General features: G+C 47.8%; 1 protein-coding gene across 4 annotated transcripts in view; it reads right to left on the bottom strand.

Annotated features, from left to right (window-relative positions):
• CALN1 (calneuron 1) overlaps positions 1–22203 on the bottom strand; it is a 520654-nt gene extending 498451 nt beyond the window's left edge. For 3 of the 4 annotated variants that reach the window (XM_042240557.2, XM_060405882.1, XM_012104448.5), the window contains exon 1: positions 22015–22203. The gene's annotated coding sequence lies outside the window, so the exon portion shown is untranslated. Of the gene's footprint in view, positions 1–11114; positions 11212–22014 lie in introns of those variants that run through there. The other variant, XM_060405884.1, reaches the window with a different exon arrangement.
• Between the last annotated feature and the right edge of the window lie 3571 nt (positions 22204–25774).

The following is a 25774-nucleotide window of genomic DNA, read 5'->3' as shown; positions in this document are numbered from 1 at the left end:
AGTCTACCACAGACTATCTCAATTCTGATTGAGTCAGACCTCCAGACAGTATTTTGGGGCAGCTCTATTTTCCTAACCACCCCCACTACCATGAGGAATGTTCTAAGAGGCAACCCTATTAAACTTCTTGTCACATGGACAATAAGGGCATGCAGGACACTGTAATTTGTATTACACCATGTCCTCTCTCTAAGGACCCATGAGGAATATTTCTCTCTACCTCTTGCCTAATACGGAGAAGGCAATGGCACCCCACTCTAGTACTCTTGCCTGGAAAATCCTATGGATGGAGAAGCCTGGCAGGCTGCAGTCCATGGGGTCGCGAAGAGTCGGACACGGCTGAGCAACTTCACTTTCACTTTTCACTTTCATGCATTGGAGAAGGAAATGGCAACCCACTCCAGTGTTCTTGCCTGGAGCATCCCAGGGACGGGGGAGCCTGATGGGCTGCCATCCATGGGGTCACACAGAGTCGGACACAACTGAAGCGACTTAGCAGCAGCAGCAGCTTCCCTGATAGCTCAGATGGTAAAGAATCCACCTGCAACGTAGGAGACCTGGGTTCAATCCCTGGGTTGGGAAGATCTGCTGGAGAAGGGAAAAGTTATCCACTCCAGTGTTCTAGCCTGGAGAATTCCATGGACTATACCGCTCAGACACAACTGAGCAACTTCCACTTCCACTTTCTTTCCAGTAACAGGAATAGCTGTCCCTTCTCTGAGCAGTTGGTTTGCTCTTATGGCATAGATAATGGGTCTTTAATAAAGTCTGCTTCCTTCTCTGTGTAGGCCAGCAGGAAGTTCAGGGCTGCCCCAGAGTTCCACCTCTAGCAAATGCACAGGATCTGATGTCATGAATTTTCTGTCCTAACCTCATTCCTGGCTTCATTCTTGCTTTTGCTGTCTTATTTTCCCTGTCTTATTTTCTTTGTCCACTTATCTTTTAATTTAATTATGTCTTGCCGTTGGATATGCATCATTGCAAAACTGCCTTGCATCCTTCCTGGAACAAGGTGATGAAGATATAAACGGATCCTAAACGTGGGGTTTCTGCAGTGCACCATGGCTCTCATAAGTTGGCCACTTTATGACCTACTTCAGCAGGGACCAGATCTCACATCAGCAATTTCACTGTCTTTTAAAACCAGGAAATCATTCTGCCTGGCCAAAGAGATGATGCTGATCAACTAACTAGATTTCACTTTATTACATATTCATGTAATCTTGTTAGTGCCTGTGTGCTGACACAACCATGCCAAAAGGAGGTGGGAAAGGAATAAACCCATCACTTTATTTGAATCCAAACATTTGTTACTTTCCCACATGGACTGTCCTGAGGCTTTGATGGGGCAGAGGAAAGGAAAGAGAGGTTTTAGAGTGTTAGAGAGTCACTGAAGCTTAGATGTCTCACATTTTTCCTAGTCTAATTTCATTTTCCTCTAAATCAGTGACTAGAAGGGAGAAGCCATCTGCACCACCATTCAGTAGTCTTAAAAATATAGGATATGCTCCCTGCAACTTCCCACTCAAATGGCAGTCTTAGTGACCTAGGGTCAAAAAAAACCCCAAAACACTAGTGTCCTAACAACAGCAGTATATCCACAGGAAAGCAGAAACGCCATCACTGGGCCTCCCCGGCTCTTAATATGAGGGTGAGCTCTGAGGCTTAGGAATCAGCTATACGCACAGGAATAAACAGAAACAGGCTGGAAGAAAATTTTTCCCAGAGGGACTGTAAAAACAAGGAGATCTCCCATACTAGCCCTGGGTTTTTCAGCTCACCATGGAGTACACAGATCATAGCAAAGCTGGGAGCCCCCTAAACTCAGGGCCTAATCCCCCCAGGATTCCATGATGGTGCATATGGTTCCTGGTATGTTATAGGTGGAAATCCACAAAGAAACAGTGGGTTGATGAGACCCGTGGCAGAGATGCAAGAAAACTCTCAGTCTTGGCAGTCTGAAAACACTGAGCTTTTCTTTTTCACTTTTGCTCAGGCAGAGGTGTCTCTGGGTTCAGGTGAATTTACAGTCTAGCTGGTCTTGAGGTGGCAATAAGAACCCAAGGCTAAAAAACCAATGAGGATGCGGCCATCAGCTCAAAAGCACCTCTTAGTGGGTTGGAGCCAGGATCAAGACAGCAACTTAGAGGACTTCCCCAGTGGTCCAGTGGCTAAGACTCTGTCTTCCATCGCAGGGGTGCATGGTTCTTACACGGGGGTTAAGGCCCCACATGCTGATGGATGCAGTCAAAAATTAAAAAAAAAAAAAAAAGAAAGAAACCTGGGAGTTGGTTCAAAATGCACAGTGGAAATCAGGGATCCCCAACTCCATCCTAAGGTCTCGAGGGAGCATCTTTCTCTGAAACAGAGGAAACCTTGTCCTCCTGCTTCCCCTAGAATTGAGCAGCAGAGAAAACACCCTCATCTCATTTCTGGAGAATGCTTGTAAGACCCAGACAGCACAGGTGGTGATGGAACCACTGGGAAAAAGCCTTAGCTGAGCAGAGGAAATTTTGGCCCCTTGATTCGGTTCTCAAAAAATGCCTAAGGATATGGCAGAAGAGAATGTGGTAGAAGCCCACAGATAGCAGCTTTCCATTCCATCCCAGGATTAAAGATGGGGGAGAACCCAGGCCTCCTGAGCATAAACAATGGTGAGACGCCAGGCCAGAGTATTCATGGCTCCCTCGGCCTTCCCAGGACCCCTGTGAAGTGGACAGATGGGCTGCCCTCCCGTGGAACCGTGACCTGAAGCCCCAGAGAGCCTGGGCACTGCCAGGGAGGGGCAGCAGCCATCAGCGAGCCGTGCTCTCCGTGAATCTGTGAATTTGCTGCCCCACTGGGACTCTCCGGAGAATTCCAGGAGCCAACTCTCGGCCTCCCTTTGACAGAGTCACTTTTCATCTTCTCTGGCTTCGGGCGCCAGCCAAACACACACAGGCGAATATCAGTTAATAACTATGCACGTTTTATAATAAATTTTAACAATTTAAGGGTCTAGTACAGCTTTATTATAGTTTTTATTTCACCACACTAATTCAGTGCGTAATAACCTGCCAGAGACATGGAATTCACTTGACATATGCTCTCAGAGCCAAGATAATGGAACACGAGGAGGGAAACCTTGGGTCACACCCAGCAAGGCATTCGTCCCTCCCCTGGGCATCAGGGAGGGGAAGCAGCTCTCCGAAGGCTCGGAGTACACTGTGACCTGGGTCCAAGCTGCGGGTTTCCCTGTGGTTCTGTTCCCCAGGAAGGACGGGCAGGAGGGATGGACTAGCCTGGACTGTGCTGTATTTAAGGACAACCTGACTCCGCTGGGATTTGTCTCAGAGCACACAGCCTGCCCCACCGCATTCCTTGGCTCTTTTGGTGGCTCTTCTTCTTGGGGCTGGCAGTGGGCCATCCTCCTCCCCTCTCAATTCAGGCCTGACCTGAGGAAAATGAGATCAGACCTAAAGAAAACCTCCTAGGAACCAGATCTAGCTTCCTTCCCTGCCTTCCCTGCCCACAGCACCTCCCCAGCAGGGTTCTCAGTGCTTCCCCAGACCAGCACCTGTGCATCACCTGGGATGGTGTTAAGACAACCAAATTCTCAGCTCCACCTCAGTCCTACCTAATCTGACACTCTGAGGGTGGGGCTCAAAGAGTCTGTGTCTTAATGAACCCCCCAGGTGATTTTGATGCATGCTGGGATTTGAGAAATACTCAAGTTTGAGAGATCAAGAGGGAATGTTCTGGAAATGCCCATTGAAGCTGTGATCCAGCAATCCAGAGATCTGGGGTGAGCTCAGCACTGTTATCTCTATGCTGCCAGGAAAATATAGGCCTCAGTCTCCTCATTTGGAAAAATAAGGACACAGACTGGACACTTGCTAAGGCAGCCCTGACATCCTGGGACAGATGGCTGAAATGAAGCCCAGCAGGTGCCCCACAGTGCCCCTCACTTCAGGGAGAAGCCTAAGTGGATCACATCCTATAGCCCTTACAGGGGTATGTGGTTGCTAAAGCATCTCATCTTCAAAACAAAGGAGAACAATGGCAAGGAGAGGAGTCGTTGACCAGAAAAAGTGAAAGAGGGATAAACCAGGTTGAGCTGAGTGTGTGAGTGTGTGTGTGTCTGCACATGTGCACCAGGAGAATTTAGCGTGGTCCTTGCTCCTTTAATTTTCTTTGCTCTCCCCTTTATCTCTTTCCTCTGTCTCTTGGCCATCTATTTCCCTGAGAAAGTGATTAAGCCTCTCCCATCCCATTGAGAAGTAAACATAATGCTTTGCGACTCCCTCTCTCTGCCACCCTCTCTCTCCTCCCCATGAGAATATACCCCCTCGAAACAGCGGTCTCCTCTCAAAGCCATCATGTCACCAGAGGTCAGCTCCAGTGACCTCCCTCAGTCTGACTTCCAGGAAACTGTGCCGGCTGCCTCCTTCTTTCTGAATCGGAGAGTTGCTCCCTGGCCTCGCTCATGTCCATGGCAGCCCTTCCTCTCCAGGTTCTGCCTCTGATGTTAAATAACTGCCACCCTTTGACCTTCAGTATCCTTAATTTAAATTTTTATATTTTTTATACATTTATATGTGTGTATATATTTCAGTACATACATACGTGTAAGTTAATACTATCCAAAATATGCCATGGAAATAGACAAGGTATAGTCTATCCAATTTTTTCAGTGTCCCTTAAATGAAACTCCAGAAGAAATATTCTTTTAGAACTAAATGCCAGAAAAGTTTCCTTTTCCTTCATTGTCTACCTCATGGACAATAAAACTCAAGAAGCAATTCCCCAAAGAGTCGGAAGCAGGCAAATCGACAATGTCAGTCCCTGTGGAGAGAGGGGGAATCTGGGGTGTGAATACTGTCCTAGTTCTTGATCTGAGTGCTGCTTAGATAGTGTTCAGTTGGTAAAAATATATGAAGCCTCAGAAATAATGACATGAGAGCTTTGGGCATATATATTGTACTTCAGTAAATATTTTAAGGATTTCCCATTTTCTTTTTTTAAAGATTGAAATGTAGCTGATTTACAATATTATGTTAGTGTCAGGTGTAGAGCAAAATGATGCAAATATATATCCTTTTTAAGATCCTGTTCCATTATAGCTTGTTACAAGATATTTGGTATAGTTCCCTGTGCCAGTAGGTACTTGTTGGCCCATTTTCCTTTTTTCTGACCAGAAATTCCTATCAGACTGGTGGCTCAATTATATTCTCTTTTTTGTACCGTGTGGCATGCTGGATCTTAGTTCCCCAACCAGGAATTGAACCCGTGCCCCCTGCAGTGGGAGGGCAAAATTCTAACTGCTGGGTGGCCAGGGAGAAGGCAATGGCACCCCACTCCAGTACTCTTGCCTGGAAAATCCCATGGACGGTGGAGTCTGGTGGGCTGCAGTCCATGGGGTCGCGAAGAGTCGGACATGACTGAGCAACTTGACTTTCACTTTTCACTTTCATGCATTGGAGAAGGAAATGGCACCCCACTCCAGTGTTCTTGCCTGGAGAATCCCAGGGACGGGTGAGCCTGGTGGGCTGCCATCTATGGGGTCGCGCAGAGTCGAACACAACTGAAGCGACTTAGCAGCAGCAGCAGCAGGGTGGCCAGGGAAGTCCCTCAGTTATATTTTTATACAACCCTTTGACCTTTAATTGTGCAGTCTATCTTTTTCTGATCCTGCTCTTCTAAATTGTATTCTCCTTAGTACAGAATTTTTGTCCTTAGTTTCTGATTTAGATATTTTCTATTTCACTATATATCCACTACCAAAATGCTATCCAAAATGCTTTATGAAAGTAGGCAAAGTAGAAATGAATAGATCTTCTTTCAGGTGGAGAGAGTCTATTTTTTGTCTCTATATCCTTCATGCCTGGCATATAGTAGTTATTCGATTAACACTGAAAGAAAGAAAAGTCTATCTGTAAAGGAAAAGAGAAAAATAGGGCAAAAGTAAATGGAGATCTTAGGAGTCAAGAAAGGTTCTCTTTAAGATGAAAGAGACCTGAGCAGGTTTCTAAGCATGTTGGGAAGAAGCCAAGAGAAAAGGACAAGTTGAAAATGGGGAAAGTGATCTATGAGCCTTGCTCCTGGGAGACTAGAGGAGATAGAATACAGGAAGGGGCTGAATTGTCTTAAACAGAAGAGACACCTCTTCTTCCGTCTCTGTGACTGGTTTCACCTCTTCTCTTTAACCTGTAAATGGTTGTAACATCTCAGAATTCAGGCCTGAGTCCTCTCCATCTGTAATCAGACTCCTGGTGTTCTCAACAGCTTTAAATACCATCTGGATTCATGGCTCCCCATGCTGCATCCAGTCCAGATCCCTTCTGTGAACTCAGGGCAGCCCACTCAACATCTCTGCCGGGATGTTCGACAGACATCGCAAAGTTAGCAGAAGAAATACCAACTCCTGATCTTTTCCCAAACCTGCTCCACCCACAGCCATCCTCACTGGAGGCCAAAGAAGCTTGAGTCATCCTTGACTCATCTCTTTATCTCACACAACTATCCAATCCATCAGCAAATCTCACGGTCTCCATCTTTAAAAAAAAAAAAATCAAGAATCCTAACAGTTTGCACATGTCCACTGTTAACCCTGTCCAGGCACCATCCCCTCCCACTGGGGTTTGATAATCCCCTTCCAGCTGGTCTTCCAGCTTCCATTGCCCCTCATCATTTCCCAACACAATAGTTAGATGAATCATTTTTATAATGTCTCTCCTCTGCTCAGAACCCAGCACAAATTTCCCATCTCAGTCAAAGTCAGAGCCCAGGGATTTCCCGGATGGTCTGGTGGTTAAAACGTTGAGCTCTCGTAGCAGGGGGCATGGGTTCAATGCCTGGTTGGGGAACTAAGATCCCATATGCTACAGGGCGTGGCCAGAAAAAAAAGTCAGGCCCCAAGTTCTGATGACTCCATCCAGAGCCCAATGCCACTTTCTCCCCATATCCTGTTTGGGATCACACACCCCGAGGCCCAGCACTCTCCCTGGACCCTAACCTCCTTCTCTCCAGCTCTGTTTCTCTCCAGAACATGCTATTTACAATTTACAATTCACCTTTCTGTTGCTTATTTGTTGTCTTTTCCAATGGCTGAAAGTTTCACAAAAGCGGGGCTTTCCGACTGGTTTGTTAACTGCTGTATCAACCACTGCCTAAAACACAACTTGGTACACGCTTGGTGCTCAATACACACTGGTTGAATTCTGTTTTCCCAAGTAGTTCTTTTTCTTATTTCCTTTAGAATAAAGTCCCCTCCTTTGCAGGCACCCAAGGCCTCTTGCGGTGTGGTTCCTGTCCGCCTCTCCAGCCTCCTCTCTCACCACCTGGCCCTCAGAACACGGCCAGATGGGATCACCCACCACCACCATCCCAGAGCCTCTTCTACCTCTGGCCTTTGCTTATGTCAACTCCTCTGCCAAGAATGCTCTTCCAAAGCCACCTCTCTGGGGACTCACTTTGGGGGTCATGTAAATAAGTCAGGGCAAGCCCCTCTGCTGTGGTCCCGCAGGCTCCCATCTCTCATAGCCTGCACCATCTGCATGGATCCCACTTTGCCCACTTGTCTGCCCCCTACTTGAGAACAGAGGAGCTGTCACCCTGGGGTTGATTCCCTTGGTGAATGTTAGGTGGTGATATCAGTTATTATTATTATTACTATTATTTTTGACAACAATTCATTAAATCAGTGACTCTCCCCAGGAACTTACTTGGTGGGCCAGTGGTTAAGAATACACCTCCCAATGCAGGGCACGCAGGTTCGATCTCTGGTTGGAGAACTAAGATCCCTCATGCCATGCAGCACAACTACTGAGCCTGCAACTAGAGAGAAGCCATAGGGCTGTGCAACTACTGAGCCTGTAAGCCACAACTAGAGAAAAGACCTCGGACCACAAGGAAGGTCCCATGTGCTGCAACTAAGACACGGCACAGCTAAATAAACAAATATTTTTTAAAATGACTCTTCCCAATAGGAACTATCAACATACAGACAACTTATTGATGAACTACGGATCTATTAATTGACTTGTTCTTCACACCAGAGTGACAGAGTGAGTTTCCCTTTTCAGAGCCTCTTCTTCAAACATGACGGAGAAGGGGTGGCCCACGATGAAAGGAGGCAGAGATGACCTCGACACTCAGCAAGCAGAATGGTTTCCAGGACACGCCTGGAGTCCACGGGCTCCAGCTCCAGGTCCTACTACAGGAGATATTTTGTATGACAGTACAGATGTCCCCACAAAAGAACATATTTGAGTCCCAATTTATGACAGTCACAGGGTTTTTTGATGTGCCAGACCCTGCTGCATCTCTTAAGTAAATTCAATGAGCAGTGGTTTGACTTCACCATTAAAAGATCACCTATACTGAAGGTTACAGGTCCACAGACCATCATGTATTCGTTCAATAAACTTTCATGTAATTCCAGGGCCACGCCAGGCCCCCTGATGGCACAGACATTCCCTGCCCTCAGAGAACGCATGGGCCAGCAGTCAGTTAAGGAGCCACTGGAGCCATTTAAATAGTTCTGTCCTTTGTGATGGGCTTCCCAGGTGGTGCCAGTGGTAAAGAACCTGCCTGCCAATGCAGGAGATGTAACAGAGGTGAGTTCTGTCGCTGGGTCAGGAAGATCCCCTGGAGGAGGGCATGGCAACCCACTCCAGTATTTTTGCCTGGAGAGTCCCATGGACAGAAGAGCCTGGTGGGTTATGGGTCATAGGGTCACAAAGAGTCAGACACAACTGAAGCAACTTAGCACAGCACAGCACACATCCTTTGTGATATAGCTTTTTAACTGAAGGCGGCTGCCTTCATTGGAAGGAAAGAAAAGATTTCTTGTGTTCCTGCTGTGTTCCCAGACCTTAGCTAAATTATTCCATTGAATCCTGACAACTTTACTGTATCACAGATGAAGAAACTGAAGCTCACTAGGTAACTGGCCCAGGCCACATGCTAGTAAGCAGTGGAGCTGAGGTTCCTGTCCTTTCCGCTCCATCACCCTGGTAATAGAGAGCCTGCCAAGGCTATTAAATGACTACCCATGGACCACAAAACTCTACAAAACTGCCAGGTCTAAGCAAACTCCACTGAGACCTCTTTATAGCTTCTTGAAAGCCAACAGCCATCCAATAAATTTTAAAATACACAGGCACACACATTCACATACACACATCATTAAGCTGGAAAGAAAAACTGACACAAAGGAACAGATTATCTATTTACTTATTGTAATAGCCTGGCCCATCCGAGGACATGGCTAGTGACATCCATTCAGGCCTCTGCCTGCCCTGGGAGGGATTCTGTGAAGCCCACATTCTTTTGGCTCCCTTTAGAAAGTGGAGGAAGAAGGGTGTTGACCCTTGGGCAATCAGGCCTGGGGAGGCAGAGGCCCTATGATCATTAGGCCTCAAGGAGGTGAAGGGAGAAGGGCAGGAAGAACAACCCATCGCTGCATGAGGAGTGCCTAGTTTGGAACCTCTGTCTTTGAGCTCAGCAAAGTACTCTTCCTTGCCATGACCACAGTCCCACCTAGCATCCCAAGGCCAGATGAGAGCCCAACTCTCAGCCACACCACAAACAGACCAGCTGAAAGCAAAGCCAGGAAGAGGGTACCAAACCCCTAGAGGGCTCCCCCCAACTTCATCCTGCTCCCCAGGTGGCTTTTAGCTTACAGGAAACATCTCTCCCTGGATGCCTCCCTCAGAACCTCCAAATTATTACCCAAATCCACAATGGGCACAGTGATTAGGAATTCCATATCAAGGGCTCCACTTGTAGGCTCTGAATAGTCTCCTAATCGGAGTGTTGCTGCCATGGCTGAGAGTTTTATTACCCTGAGAATACAAATCATACTGCAACCCTGGTCTCTGGGAGGCAGAGATGCTGACTTCCACATCGTCCACCCAGAGAAAGTTCCCGTCCTTTGCTAGGGGATCGGAAAGGATTTCACTGCACACACTCTAACTACTGTCAGTGTAAACAGTTGGCGACTCTGTAGGGAATGACTTTGAGCGGGGGGAATCCCCACTCCCATGAGCTGTGTTTTGGCCCCAATCCCTCTCAAGACTTGAACAGCAGCATTTATCATCCAGAGTGTGTAAAAGCCCCTAGAAACATCAGTAAAAGTGCTCTGTCTCCTAAGCTACTTTCCTGGGTTAGGGCTTGCAAGCCTCCTCTCAAGGTACAGGGACCCCATGTTTTGGGTTCTCGGGGACTGGTACCCAGGACGATGAAAATGGCTCCCTCCTCCAGGGCCTGGCTTCCAGGGACATCTGTGAAGTCGTGTCAAGCTGATTAAGAGGAAACCTTTCCTTCGGGTACAACTCGAGAAGAGTGTTTCACCCAGAAGGAAGCCGTGGGGGCGAAAGCAAATCAATGAAGGATTTGCAGATAGATGTTCTCTGGGCCCGAGTACAATTTACAAAATGCAATGGAAAAGAAGATAAATCTCCTCCCTCTCTCTGCCAGCCTACAGCAGATTCCTAAAGAAAAACAATTCTTTGCCACAGAACCTTAGCCTCAGCGAGAAGTAAGTTTCCTCAAAAGGCACGGGGAAAGGGTTACGGATTCCTGAAATCCTACAGCGAGCATTTTAATCGAGCAGCATCTAGAGTAAAGGGGACAAGAGGTGCCAGCATGGTGTTCCTGCCGGGACAATTTACAGAGAGAAAGTTCTATGCAATGAGTTTTCCAATAACACCGGGGCACGGCCATCGTCAGACTGACCGAGAGTGGCAGGTCATCGATTCAAGAAGCAAGTCAAAGTCAGGCTTATGCCCTTTTCATGCTGACCCACGGGAGGGGATCCGGCCAGGCAGGAAATGGTTTGGCAGCAGCCCGAGCTTGAAGAAACACGTTCCCTGGCTCCCCCAAGCCACTTGGGCAGCTAGGTGAAGCCAGGGCCAGAACAAACACATTGGGAGTTCCCTGCAGACCCCAGCCCCTCCCCTTCCTCCAAAACCCATGAAAACTTGATTTGTCTCAACTAAACACAAGCTGGGAAATTGGAGAGGCAGAGAGGAAGCAGGAAAGAAAGGGGGGCCAGGCAGCATCCATGCAGTCAGTTGTGTTATTGATTTAGAGCCACACAAGCCCCAGAGTGCCATTGACAAGGATCATACCTCCTGCTGATCTCGGGGGAAATTCTCCAAGATCCATGGCTGGGAGTTAAGGAGAATCTCTAAGCCATCAGGAAGAAGCGGAGCACTGCAGCTCCTCAGAATGATGGACCAGGGCGAGCTTTAATTAACAGGGTCTGATGCCTCTTCTTTTTTGGTAACTGAGCAGATTTAAAGGGGTAGAGTCCCAATTTGGAGGGTGCCGCTGCTGCTCCTGCTGCTGCCTTTGCTGCTGCTCCAGCCGCTGTGCCCGGCTACTGGAACAGTTTCCTGCAGAACCTCTCTCTTCAGCAAGGAAGTGGAGCAATGAAGGTGGAGAGGTGCAGCCAGGAACCCCGGGGGGTCATGGGCTACGTGGCCTGAATCAGAACTGCAGGACTGTGGAGCCGGGCTGCTGCCCATCCGAGTGAGTGCCATGTCCTGCACGCAGTCTCCCAGCCCGGGGAGAAGGGCTGGGCTCCTGGTGTGCAGGTGCCTGGAGGAACCCCCTCTCCAGACGTGGGACTGGAGGGACAGTGCCAGAGCAGCGAGCACCATGGGCTCTGCTATGTGTGTCCCTCCTGAGAGGACCGCTGAGTGACAGCCACCATGTATGCTGCATACACACACCCTGCTCGTGAATACACGTATTTGTCCATGTACACATGCATGCCTGCTCGTGTACACACACACACATACCTGCACGTGTACACACGTCCACCCAGGTACACACATATCTGTCCATGTATACACATGCCTTCCTGGGTACACATATGTGCCTGCCCAGGTACACACACACCTGCCCAGGTACATATATGTCTGCCCAAGTACACACACATGCCCATCTTCCAGACACCCAGGTACAAAGACCCATGACCTGCAGTGAGTCAGACATCCTGTCCCTACATCTGTATTTTACAGGCAGATCAACAAGGGAAATAGTTGTAATACAGAAGGAGCCTGGGGCAAGGTGGTAGGGTACAAGGTTGGGGGTCCCTACCACTGTGCTGCCTTTTGGGGAGCAGAGCTCTGTGTCAGGGAGTGTAAGTTCAAGACCATGACCCCTAAAGCTCCCCTAGTCATACAGCCTCTCTCCACCCACTTCTGCTGTCTGTTTGTGAAGCCTCACCTTAGATAAGACCTCAGTTTCATCCTCACACTCACCTATCCTGGGCTTGGCATCCTTACAATAGTTGATTTTCTCTGTGACACTTCAGCCAATATAGTAGCACCTTGTGCAATATTTTTAATACCACTTTCCCCCAGTAAGCACTCCAAAGACATCCAGCCAAGTGGAGCTCAGCAAACTCAGGGCCCAGCTCTTGGAGATAGGGGGAGCTGAGCTGCTGGATGGGGTGAACATCAGACCCTGCCCAGCTCTGCCACAAGCACAGGTGTGACCCTCTCCTCATCCTGAGCCTGGATTTTCTCATCTGAAAAATGACCAGGTTAAACCGAGCCAGCAGCACACTTCCCAGAGAGGGGAAGCAAGGAGGGAGCCATGTGGACTCTCAGAAAGCAAGCTCCGCTATCCGAACACCAAGCTGAGCCACATCTACTTAGTGGATGGAGATGGCACACTGCAGAGGGCATCCACTAAAAAAATCTAGAGAAACACTGTGTGGAGTTATCTCCAAGGGCCTTCGAGTTAATGAGGGATGGAGTGGGGTGGACACACTCTCCCTGATCATAGCCTCTCCTCTGAGCCAGGGGTCCTGCACAGAGCCAGCTCTTGCTGGCCAAGGTCAGGAAGAGACCACTTGCAATTCCAGCTGCAGCTCAGGTAAAACCACTGACAGTTCCAGGCTCTCCTCACCAGTCTAGCCAGTCTCTGCTCTCACTGTACCCCTGCCCAGCACCCTCTTCTCACCCTCAGATTCCAGCTCCCTTAAGCCCCCTGGCAATATAAACCCTGGTGCCAGCAAAGACCCTGCTATATCTCCCATGCAGATAGCAATTCCACATAACTTCCTGTCTCCATCTTCCAGGGAGACATGCATATGGCAGTTTCTCTCTCCTTGAAAGAGAGCAAGTAAGAAAAGCAGAGAGGTCAGGGCCGGGGGGCGAAGTGGGGAATGTGGGCCCAGCACAAAGAGGGTCCCCCCGGACTCACAGCCCCAGAACCCTCTGGCACCTCAGGACATCTCTGAGGAAGGTGGCCTCTGGGGTCAATAGAGCTGGTGCAGCAGACACACATTCAAGAAAACCACACATTAAAAAAGCATCGGAGGGGACAGGCTCCTACTATCAGATACTTGGGGGTCTCTTTCCCAGTTTTCATGAATAAGATCAAGTCCTACATTTTCGAGATTGGCAACAAAGAGAGTGCTTCCATGGGAGGAATGGTGGCCTCCATACCCTCACTCAGGGAACCCCAGGTACTCTCCCCCTGGACCATACTACACCTTGACAGCCTCATGGCCCTGGGTGCCCTGTGATGCCACAGTTCATGGAACAAAGGGCTATGAACCCAGACAGGAAGCTAGGCCCCCAGGGCCGAGCTCTGCCACTGCCCCCACCTGGCCCTTAGGAGGGGAGGTCATCCAGCCCCCACCACGGGGAAGTGCCTCATGATGATGCTGACCTCTCCAAGCCCAAACAGAAGAGACCACAGTCTAGAAAGAAGGGCGGTACCACCCTCACCAGTCTGAGGTCCACCATTTCTATCCCTTTGCTCCAAGTAATGACCTGCCTTTTCTCCAGTGATTGACAAATGGGAAAGTCCAGTCTCTTCATTACTAGCTGCAGAAGCTTAACTTTATCTGACTTCTGCAAGATAAGCTTATCAGAATACCACTCAGGAAGCCTCACTCTGTAGACAGTGGGAATGATTCCTTGGAGCCTTGAAACTGGCCTGGCCCCAAAGCTGCTTTTGTGAATCTGGTTATTCACCCTGGCCCCTCTGCACAGGCCAGCTGCAGACGCTCTGCCATTCTGGGACTTGGCTCTCAAGAGCACTGTCACCAGGCACCCCTGGCCCCTGGCTTCCAGTTTGTTCAGCCAAAGGAGGGCTCGAGGGAGATGAGAAAGCCAGGAGTAGATAAGAAAGCCAGGAGGGAGAAAATGCAGAGAGATGGCTCCGCCCCCAGATTTCTTTGTTCCTGCTAAGACCAGACCTCACTGCAACCCTTCAAAGGTCTAGCACCAGCTTTGCTGGCCTCACAGAGGTATCAGCAGCTGGGTCATGCTCCATTGCAACCCTACCCCACTCCTCCCCACTCCCACGTCCCCTTGCCTGTGGTCCTGCTGGGTTGATGCCTCCGTCAAGGCCCCTCTTAGTACAGGTAAGACCACCTCTTCTCTTGTGTTCCCCAGCCCTAGAGATGGTAGCTATTCTCGCAGTGATTAATTCTTGGACTGTTTCAGCTTTCCAGTTCCTGTGTAACTAATCCTCTGTGTTAAATACCATCTGTTTGAAATATCTAGTGTGGTTTTGTTTTCCTGACTGGACAGGAATTTTCCTTGGAGATCCCAAATTGGAGTGTTCTGATAGTCATGTCCAAGTCAGAGTCTGAACATTCTGGCACATAGCACACGTTTTGGAAATCAGTGTTAACATTTGCAGGTTAAAAGAAATTACAAGAGAAAGAAGAAAGTTCTAAGATCGTTCTTCATGCTGGAGCCCACAAGCACAGCCTTATGTTACATATTTGTCATTTATTACACCAAATTTGCAGATATCAAAAAGAAGAGAAAATACTGCTGGTCTAATGTTAGATCTACTGAATTCAAAATAAAAGATTCTTCAGGGTAACTTAGGAAGTCAACCTCAGAATGTCAGAATGTCAGCCCAGGACTCGGGGTAACTTACACAATTGTTCTGCCTCCTGTTCGACTATGTTAGGTGCATTGGGTGAATCTAGTATGTTTCACTAATAGTTTGGAACTTGAGTGATGTAGGCTATTAGGGAATTGGAGGGCCTTAATTCGTCTCTTATTTCATCCCCTTGGGGGTCTGATCTGAGAACAGACAGCAAGACAGGATTATTCCTCTTCTACCGGCAGGGGTGAGAATGTGGGGAAAAGGGGAAAACTGTTTTTGCAGTCCATCACATCATCTTGACCTCTGCCCACTCTCCCAGGATGCCACTCCAGCATGGTCAGCTTGTACTACCCTGGAGATATGGGCCTGTGCAGCCCTCCCCCTGCACTCCCAATGCAGCAACACCACACAAGCCCTTTTCTCTCTCAGCTGGTGTCTTACAAGAGATTTCTAAATGAATCCCTCTCCTTTCCTCCATTCACCAATGATGCTCAGTGTCCGGCAAGGCACTGGAGATATGGGGGCAGACAGCGCAGATGCAGCCCAGCCTTTGGGGAGCCCAGAAGCTTGAGAAAGACAAATACCAACTGAAAGAGGGAACAAAAGCAAAGAACAAGAAATGCCTAGGGCAATCGCCTGCTCTCATCTGAGGACCAACTTATCTGTGGGAAGGCTCCTGAGGACCGACCTGGAGGACCCTCCAGGTTGATGCTGTGACAGGGGAGGGATGGCTCTCGACAGTCAGAACAGGCCGTAAGGCACCAGGCACAGGCAAGGCAGATGCCAACACTGACCAAGCAGAGGCACTGGTGTGCAGTCAGAAGGAGAGGCAAGTAAGCAAGGGACTCCCATGACTCACAGTCAGGGAAGGGAAAGCTGCTGCAGGGCTAGCTGGATCGTTACATGATGAGAAGTCCCTTTAAAAACGGTCTGTCATCAATATGCAATAGCTAAGGAATCTGCTGTGCAATCCAAGTCAGCAATGAAGAAAACGTGAACAAGGCTTGACAATCAGAGCACAGGTAGTCAATGGGTCCAGAATACAAAACATTTGTTACTCATGGTGTTTGAGATAAAACCAAACTCCTTGATCTACCTAAGAGGCCCTTTGTCAACTGCTGACACCAACCTACCTTTCATCCCCTCTCATCTCCTCCCAGCCCCCTCCTCCTGTGGCTGCTGCTGCTAAGTCGCTTCAGTCATGTTCGACTCTGTGCGACCCCATAGACGGCAGCCCACTAGGTTCCCCCGTCCCTGGGATTCTCCAGGCAAGAACACTGGAGTGGGGTGCCATTTCCTTCTCCAATGCATGAAAGTGAAAAGTGAAAGTGAAGTCACTCAGTCGTGTCCGACTCTTAGCGACCCCATGGACTGCAGCCCACCAGGCTCCATGGGATTTTCCAGGCAAGAGTACTGGAGTGGGGTGCCATTGCCTTCTCCGCAGCCCCCTCCTAACAGACATCAATTGGCTCCAGCCACATGAAACCACTTGCAACTCCCAGAAGAGGCCAGCCTCATGCATCAAGGCTTAGTGCTGCTATTTCTCCAGGCTGGAATGTCCTTCTTTGCTGCCTTAGTGAACTCTTACTTATCCATCAAAGCCCTACCCTGATGTCACCTGCTCTGGAAAACTTCTACCAAGGATCACCTTTCCTCCCACATTCCCTCCAGCAGAGAGGGGGTCCAACCTCCCCTGTAACATCCCCTCCCTGAATAGCTACATGACTGTCTCCCACTCTATAAGAACAGCAGTAGGTGTCCTCCTTTTCTTAGGGCTGGTACAGATTCTACTTATAATGAACTAGAGAATATATTTCCACATTAACAAGCTTAGCTCTATAGTGTAAAATGGAAGCTTTGTAAAACTCACATCTGTGAAGTTCAAATAAAATGTCAATAATCTGGGATCCACTAATGGCCTACAATCAAGGGATAGTCTGTTCAATAAACAAATAGTTGTCTTGGGATGGTAGTCCAGTGGCTAAGACTCCATGCTCCCAATGCAGGGGGCCTGGGTTCAATCCCTGGTCAAGGAAACAGATCCCACATGTCACAACTAAAGATCCCACATGCCATAACGAAGACCAGCACAGCCAAATAAATAAATAACTTAAAAAAATAATAAATTGCTGTCTTATTTGTAAGAATAAATCACAAGTAATGATTTATTGATTTTCTCATTTTCTGCACATTTGTCAATTTTCTAGAGTGGTTTCAATATGTCCCTCCTGGCAGAAGTAGGCTAGACCCACCCAGTGCAAGAACCAGAGGCCTCTGCTCCTATAGAGCTACCAAACAAAGTAGCATAGGGTCCCAATTTAAAGGGAGTGTCCCATCATGGCACAGCATCCACGTGTACGGGATATGGGTGTGCAAGATTTGGAGCCTCTAGCTTACAAAAGTGCCAAAGTCAGGGGACTTCCTTGGTAGTCCAGCGGTTAAGACTCTGCCTTCCAATGCAGGGCATGCAGGTCCGATCCCTGCTGTCAGGGAACTAAGATCTCATATGCCAGGCAGTGCCAAAAAAATAAAAATAAAAGTGCCAAAGTCCAAATGTCAACATACAGCCTTCTCCCTGGAAGATAAAAAGATGTCCCCTTCATTCCTCAGTGGTAAAGCAGAGATGCAGATCCCCAAGCTTACTGCCCCAGGATTTTTGTGAGCCCATGGGATCAAGTGGATAAGAACTCTTTTCGTGAGTCCCAGCTCTAACTTCTTGATCAGCTCTTAGGCCCTGTCCTCTGACACATCATGGCTCAGCCTCCGTGGCCACATTTACCTGGTGGATGTGGATGGTGGGTCAGATGTTGCTCTTCCCCCCACCCCAATCCCCCACTACAGAGTACAGCTTTGCTTTCCTTAATCACTGGTGTAGCTGAATTCTGCTTCACCACCGTGAAGTTAGAAGGCTCAGAGAATCTTGAAATTAGCAGACGGGCAGACTACTTTGTTCTCTCCAAGCAGCCAATTCCTCTCTCCAGCTCCCCTCTCACTCCTCCTTCCTTCTCTCCGTCCCATTCCAGGGTTGAGAGGGTGGCACACCTGTGCCACAAACACCCTATGAGAGGGCATGACACACTCAAAGCATGAACCAGGCACATGAGAAGTTATCAGTGAAATCTGTTCCCAGACAGCAGGGGTTCAGGGCCTCAGGAGCCCCCTCTAAGTCCAGACACAGAGGTGCAGCATAGGCAGACTCTGGGCTCCCAAGCTGCTCACTGGCTAACACGGTGGCCTGGGGAGGCAGGGAGACATCCCCAGGTGAACTTTCTGGAGGTGATGAACGGCTCACAGCTTGATGGATAGTTTTGCTCCATCCACCTGACCTTGGGCATCAGCACAGCTGGCCATCCTGTCCTAGCCTCTAGGAACAGAGCAGCCTCGCAGGGTGCTCTGGACAATGGACATCTGTGCATCAGTGTCATTTCCCTGTCACACTGCTGCCACTTGGCAAGGCCGTCTACCGACATACAAAGACCCAACTTCCTCTTTCTATCTCATAGCTGGACGAGATGCCAAACTCAACAATGAAACCACTTGCTTCTGAGAAAACAAACCAGTCAGACAAGGCTATGTGTACAGATGCTAGCTGAGACCAGAAGTGAAGCAGAGCAATGTCTACAGCCCAAGGATCCTGGCTCCAAACACAGAAAACCCCCTGCAGAGAGAAGGCTACAGTCAAGCCACGAGATTCCAGGCAAAGGGCAGCCCCACCAGGGGCGCGAGGGGCCACCAGCCAGTCCTACATCCAAGGTCTTTTCTGGCCGAGAGGTAGGAACCTTACAAGGCAGCTTGAGTGGGGAACGAGTCAGGAGCTTCCAAGATGGCCCAAAGTACCCACTCCCCTTCCCAAACCAAAGACCCCCATGTGGCGCACTTCAGTCCAGCTCACTGTCATAGGCCACTCTGACACTTCCCTGGCCAGAGTCCTTGCTAATCCCTATGCAATTTCAACACAACTGATGCACACTCATCTTTGAAAGTTAGAAAACACAGAAAGAGAATCTTTTCAAATGCCACTCTCCAAGGGTCATCACCAAGAAAATTTATTTATTGCCAATGAGCACCTGGCAAAAGCTTTCTTCCCTACCACCTGCTTCTTTATAAACTGTGACCAGGCACTAAAGTGACTGGGTTCTGAGTCTCTCCTGGAGGATCCAGCCTGCTTGCACCCCACCTGCCAAGCCAGCAGGGGCAGAGGCTGGGCCACAGAGGCTGAACACCTGCTTGGGTAGGCTGTCTGGGGAGGTCAAGACCAGAACCCCCTTCATCTGCCTTCTCAGGTTCAAGAACTAGCACATTTTCAGGTTGGTTAAAGATCAACCTGGAGCCAACTACCATTTCTTCTAGAAACTCGGAGAACTCCAAGAATCCAAGGACAGCTCAGAAGGGAACGAGGAAGGTCACTGCAAGAGGATCACTACAAGTGATCACTACAAGTGCAGTGGAGTGGAGGATCACTACAAGCCTAAAGGAAAAAACATGGTAGGCCCTGAGATTGCTGAATCCGCATTGGTGAGGAATGGGACAGATCTGAGTCCCTCCCTCATTGTTGGTTACAGTCAACTGTCCCCACCCTCCACTACCCCAGGGGGGCTGTGCAAAAGGGGTAAATGCTCATATGGTCTCTCTTCCACCTTGAAAACCAGTGATGTCAAGGGCTCTGCCGTGTCTTTTACAACCATGAATAGATGGGTATCTCTTGATTGGGTTCTATATGCAATTGGACTCAGGGACACAGCTAAAAGCTAGGGCAAAGAAGGTATAATATTACTTGGCAAAATAATAAAAACTCCAGCCTTATTTTGTATATTATTGTCCCTAGCCAAGCTAGACCACAAGACCTCTCAACAGTAGTAAGAATAAAATGAGTCTCTCCCTTGAACCCATGTTATAATAGTGGCCAAATAGCAATATTAGGCATATCTATCTCAAGAGCATCCCACTACTAGCCCATTCCTTCATGCTAATCCCACATATTCCTGGCTTTTTCATCTTGCCCTCTGTTTCATGAAGCCAAGGTCCCACTAAGCCCTTTAGCTAATTCCTCCTAAGCGCATCTGAGATTGATCATTGTACTTGGCATAGGCAAAGCCCATCTAGACTCTCCAGTGCAGCCATCCCAGGTAAGAATGTAGCCTGAATGACTCCAGCTTTGGGAAGAACACACTGGAGCCAAGTCAGAGCATCATCCCAAGCTCCCTCCTCAACCACAGGAGGAACCATGAGGGTGGCTTATGGCTCCCACTTGGATTCCAAAGTTCTGGTCCTTGGGATGGACACCATCACATGGCAGAGGTGTTGAGGGTGGAAGCCACCAACACCCTACGGCCCAAACTGGGGTCCATCTCATACCTGAGAATCTCTTGGTGAGAAATCAGGAGTGGTACACCTATGGCAACCCCAAGGCTTTCCAGGAACCGCCAATCCCTCTAGCGTTCTCCACATCTGCCTAAGGTCAGAGAGAAATAGCCAAGGGTACCTCTGTCCAGCTAATGCTTCAGAGGTTATCAAACCAAATTATCCTGAACAAGGCACAGGAGGGCATCTGAGATGTCTCTCTAGTGTCTTCAGAACTTGACAGAGAGAAGAGAATTTGGGGATCAGGGTACAGACGGATACTCTCCTGGATAACTTTTATTTGCTCTTCATGGCTCCACCCAGACATCACCTCATCCAGGAAGTCTTCCTTCATGTACAAGATTAGGCCCCCATTCTCTGTGCTCTATAAGCATTGTGTACATCCCCTTTTAGATTTATTACACCACATTTTAAATTTCCAGTGGCCCTTCTGCTCCCAAGCACAGCCTAGGGGCTGTGTTTTACTCACCCCTATGGGAAGCTATATCCATGACCTCCTGCATCTGCCATGGGCCTGGCTACTCCCAACCCAAAACTTGATCTTTAAGACCTGGTTTGTGTCTATCCACACCAAGATTAATAGCTTTCCTCTCACCCCCAGCCCTAATTGCTGCAACTAGGGGGAAATTAGACATGGAAATTAAAAACAGAGTTCTTCAAGGCCAAACCAATAGAAGAGGGTTTTGTAATGTCACAGTCAAGGTTGGGAAAGAGACAGACACTCTTCTAGCATAATAAAGTCCAAAAATTATGCTAGCAGGAAGACATGAATTTTATATGTAGATCACTGAAGTCTGTGGGCAGGAGATGAACACTTGCAGTATAAGTGATTTGTTGTTTAAAAGAGTTTGCAATGATCATAGAGGAACAGAAAGAAAAAGCAAGCTTCCACCCAGAGGGCAAAGCCCCCTCCCTTCTCTTGTCTGACTGCCAGGCTCCAAGTCTCCCCCTCACTTTGAACAGCAAGAAAATGAATGGGGACTCTAATACTGATGAACAGCTGGGACACCCCAACCAAGGGAATAGACCCCACCCAGGCAAGGAGAAAAGCAAAATAGAGTAGAATGAGGATGAGAAACAGGTCCAAGTGGGAGAGCTGGTCAGCCAAGAAGACATTCACTTGGGGACCAACAACTTTTATAAGTCTGGTCAAGGGGACACCTGGTTCACATGGAGCAAGGGTTTGACACTGTTAGTTTGGGGCCACCATGCTCACCCCTCAGCCCATTGCCACCTCAGTTCTGTATAGTTTAGATTTTATCACAGGGACCTGGATTGAAGAAAAGACTGAACTTCCTGTGAGGTTGTGTGTGAAGGTATGCTTGCACACAAGTGTGAACAAATGCTTGCCTGGCAAAGTAAGAGAAGGAACTAGTCCCCCTTCCCCAGGTCAATAGCAGGCTCGAAAGACAACTATTGGGTCACTGATGTAGGTAAGAGGGCCCCCGGAAGAGGGCACCCAGCCACAAGGAAGTACATGGTCTAGTGTACATTTATAATCGAGTACAGAAAATGCTATGTAAGAAGTGCAAGATGCTTTGAGGACACAGAGAAAGGGCACCTTAGGACTTGGGAAGGCTTCCTACAGAAGGTGATGTCTGTGTTAAGCTCTAAAAATCAGGCAGAAGTTAACCAGAAGCATGTCCATGAAATGTCCCCCACCTTTACCCTCAGAGAACAGCTACAAAGCCCTCTTGTGGGTCTCAGATAAGGAGATCAGCGTGGGTCACACCTACCTCAGATGTGTAGAGCCAGTCTAGTCCCTTGATGAGGTCCCAGAGCCCAGACCCTCTTACTTACCTGTGTCCCCGGAGGTGGTTTCAATCCCTTTTCCTGGAGCTGCCAAAGTGGTCCTAATCCTGCCAGCTGTGCTAAGAAAAAGGATTTGCAGTGTCTGCAAAGCTGGGGAGCCCCACTCCAGAGCTGGCCCTGGCCTGGCCCCTTGGAGCCCACTGAAGGCGTGCCAGACCCTGGCGAGGCCAGCTGCTCGGGCTCCAAGAGGAGAAGGAGAGCCGTGAGCTCCCTGGATCCCCGCCAGGCTCGCCGGCCAACCAGACAGGTGGAGGAGGAGTTGGAGAGAGCCTGATAAAACCTCCAGAGGATCAGCTTAACTCAGGCGAAGCCCAGGGGGCTGACCTAAGGAGCCCACTGCAGAACCCCACCCAGGCAGGAGTGGGTGGATCTTCCTCTGGAGAGGTTGCTACTTAAATCTGAGCTTGACTTCCTGCCCCACCCCCACGAGACACACACCCTGGGTAGAGTCCTATGGGACTGGCTGTTGTCTCACTCTAACCTTTTTGGCTTTTTAATATATCTTTATTGAAGTAAAATTCACACAACATAAAATTAACCTTTTTAAAGTGAGGTATTCAGTAGCATTTAATATATCCACTGTGTTATACAACCACCACCTCTATCTAGCTGCAAAATGTTTTCAGGGACCACAAAAGGAAACCCTGTACCTTATGAAGCACTTAACTTCCCATTCCTTCCCACCCCCAGCCCCTGACAACCACAGTCTGTGTTCAATCTCCATGGATTTGCCTATTCTAGATATTTCATATAAATGTAATCATATAATACGTGACCTTTTGCATCTGGTCTCTTTCATAATGTCTTCAAGGTTCAAGGCATATTGTCTTCAAGGTTCATCTACTTTGTTGTACCAGGTATCAGTACTTCATTCCTTTTTATACCCATAATTTGTTTATCCATTCATCCATTTGGACCTTTTGGGATTGGGTACAAGTATTTGATGCCTGTTTTCATTTCTTTGGTGTATAGATCTAAGAGAGAAATCACTAGGTTATATAATAATAATATGTTTAACTTTCTGAGGAATCACCAGTGTTTTCCACATTGACTGAACCATTTTACATTCCCACCAGCAATGTACATGAGTTCCAAATTCTCCACATTCTCACCAACAATATTTTTTTTTCTTAATAGTTACATCATTGCGACTGTGAAGTCTGATCTCATTGGGGTTTTGATTTACATTTTTTTTAATATATTAATTTTATTTTTATTTGATTTGGCTGCACCAGGTCTTAGTTGTGGCACATGAGATCTTTAGTTGTGGCTTTGGGGATCTAGCTCCCCGACCAGGAACCAAACGCAAGCCACCTGCACTGGGAGCGCAGAGTGTTAGACAAAGGACTACCAGGGAGGTCCCTGCATTTCTGTAACGACTAGTGACGCTGAGCATCTTTTCATGTGACTGTTGGCCATTTGTATATCTTCTTTGAAGAAATGTCTATTCAAATCCTATGCCCATTTTTAAATTTGATTGTCTTTTGCTGATGAATGATGAGTTCTTTATATATTCCAGACCCTTATCAGATATATGATTTGCCAGTATTTTCTCCCATTCTGTAGGCTGTCTTTTCATTTACTTGATAATGTTCTTTAATGCACAAAGTTTTAAATTTTGATAAAGCCCAAGTTATCTATTTCTTTCTTTTGTTGTTTGTACTTTTTGTGTCATATATAAGAATACATTGCCAAATACAAGGTCATGAATATTTACTCCTTTGCTTTCTTCTATGAGTTTTATGTTTTACCATTTATATTCAGGTCTTTGATCCACCATGAGTCAATTTTTGGGCTTCCCAGGTGACGCTAGTGGTAAAGAACCCGCTTGCCAATGCAGGGGAGGTAGGAGACCCAGGTTCAATCCCTGGACCCAGAAGATCCCCTGGAGGAGGGCACGGCAACCCACTCCAGTATTCTTGCCTAGAGAATCCCACGGACAGAGGAGCCTGGCGGGCTATAGTCTATAGTCACAAAGAGTCAGACATGACTGAAGCAACTCAGCATGCATGCACGAGTTAATTTTTGTAGAGATGGGGAGGTCTAAATTCATTCTTTTCTCTTTTCTTTTCTTTTTTAAAACACTAGTAGAACTTTCTCACTTAATGGATGCCCTAAATGAGTATTTATGATTGGTGGGTAGCTCTTCAAGGGGTGGTGATAGGGACAGAATAGGATGACCAATATTTAGCTCAGAAATCCCATTAGGGAGACCAGAATAAGACCAATGATCACTCAAGAAAGTAATGGAAAATTTTGGAAACAATGTGGGCTTGCTTGACTCCTATCACTTAGCATCAAAGTCAGATTGACTTGCTTAATGATAAAATCAAGCTAGCTTGCTTCGTAACAAAACCATACAACAGAAGCAGGAGACATGCCCCACAACAAGAAAATAATGGTAGCATAAGACAAACACCCTGCCCAGTGAGCTCAGTGAGTTGATAACCCCCAAAATATGTTCTTTGGCCCCGAAGACATGTTCTTTGCACAATGCCCGCAAACAATAAAATAGTAGAAAATAAGGCTTACAACCTGCTCAGTGGTATCATCCAGTTAATGACCCCCCAAACAGGCTTTGTGCACGCAAAAAAGCAATCATTTATGGAAAGGTGACTTTTCAAAATGAAAGACCCTCATTGTACTGAGACCTGAAAATATATCTCCAAAGTGCTCTGAAAGTCCTGGTCTGACTATATAGGGAAGCACAAGTAAACTTCCCTGCCCTACCTGGGAGAGGAACTGTTGATGGAGATGTGACATCTACTCAAGAAAGACAAGATCTCCCCATCTTCTCTCTTGCTCTGATTACAAAAATGTAACCCACTGAGTACCCAGGGCATCACAACACTTGCCTGCCTACCTGTGAACCGTACAAGCGTCCTATTGTAAGAAATCACTTCTCATCTATCACTTGGCCTCTCACTGGATTCCTTTCTGCATTGTGACATAAAGGACTATGGTGCCAGAGCTCTTAAGAGCCCTGGAGATAACACCTAAATGGTTTCAGTAGGTCAAGCTTCTTCTACCTTTGGTTACTCGATTAACGGCTCCAAGGTTTCTGTACTTGTGTGTGTCAAGTGGAAGGAGAAATTAACATAGACGGTGTACAGGCTTAGAAGAGACACACATCAGTCCTGCCTACATTCCATTGCCTAGAACTCAGTCAGTATGGTAGCCATAAAAACGCACCCTTCTGGGCTCCGAGTGTAGGAAGAATAAATGACTGGCAGCCCAGCTGCTGTCCACCTGGATTTACCATCAGTTTCATGCAGAGGGAGGCCATGCTTCTGGGTTGCTCCCAGCCAATGACTGATCATGGCAGAGGGTTTTTTTTTTTAATCAAAATATAGCTGATATATAATATCATCTCAGTTTCAGGTGTACTACATAGTGATTTGACATCTGGATATATTATGAAATGATCACCACAATGAGTCTAGTAACCACTTGTCCCCATACAAAGTTTTTACAATACCGTTGACCATACTCCTTACGTGGTATATTACATTAGTTAGTTCAGTCGCTCAGGTGTCCAACTCTTTGCGACCCCATGAATCACAGGACGCCAGGCCTCCCTGTCCATCACCATCTCCCGGAATTCACTCAGACTTACATCCATCGAGTTAGTGATGCCATCCAGCCATCTCATCCTCTGTTGTCCCCTTCTCCTCCTGCCCCCAATCCCTCCCAGCATCAGAGTCTTTTCCAATGAGTCAACTCTTCTCATGAGGTGGCCAAAGTACTG

This window comes from Ovis aries, chromosome 24 (genome assembly GCF_016772045.2).
Source record: "Ovis aries strain OAR_USU_Benz2616 breed Rambouillet chromosome 24, ARS-UI_Ramb_v3.0, whole genome shotgun sequence".
Lineage (NCBI taxonomy): Eukaryota > Metazoa > Chordata > Mammalia > Artiodactyla > Bovidae > Ovis > Ovis aries.
This window is presented reverse-complemented; position numbering and strand designations above follow the sequence as displayed.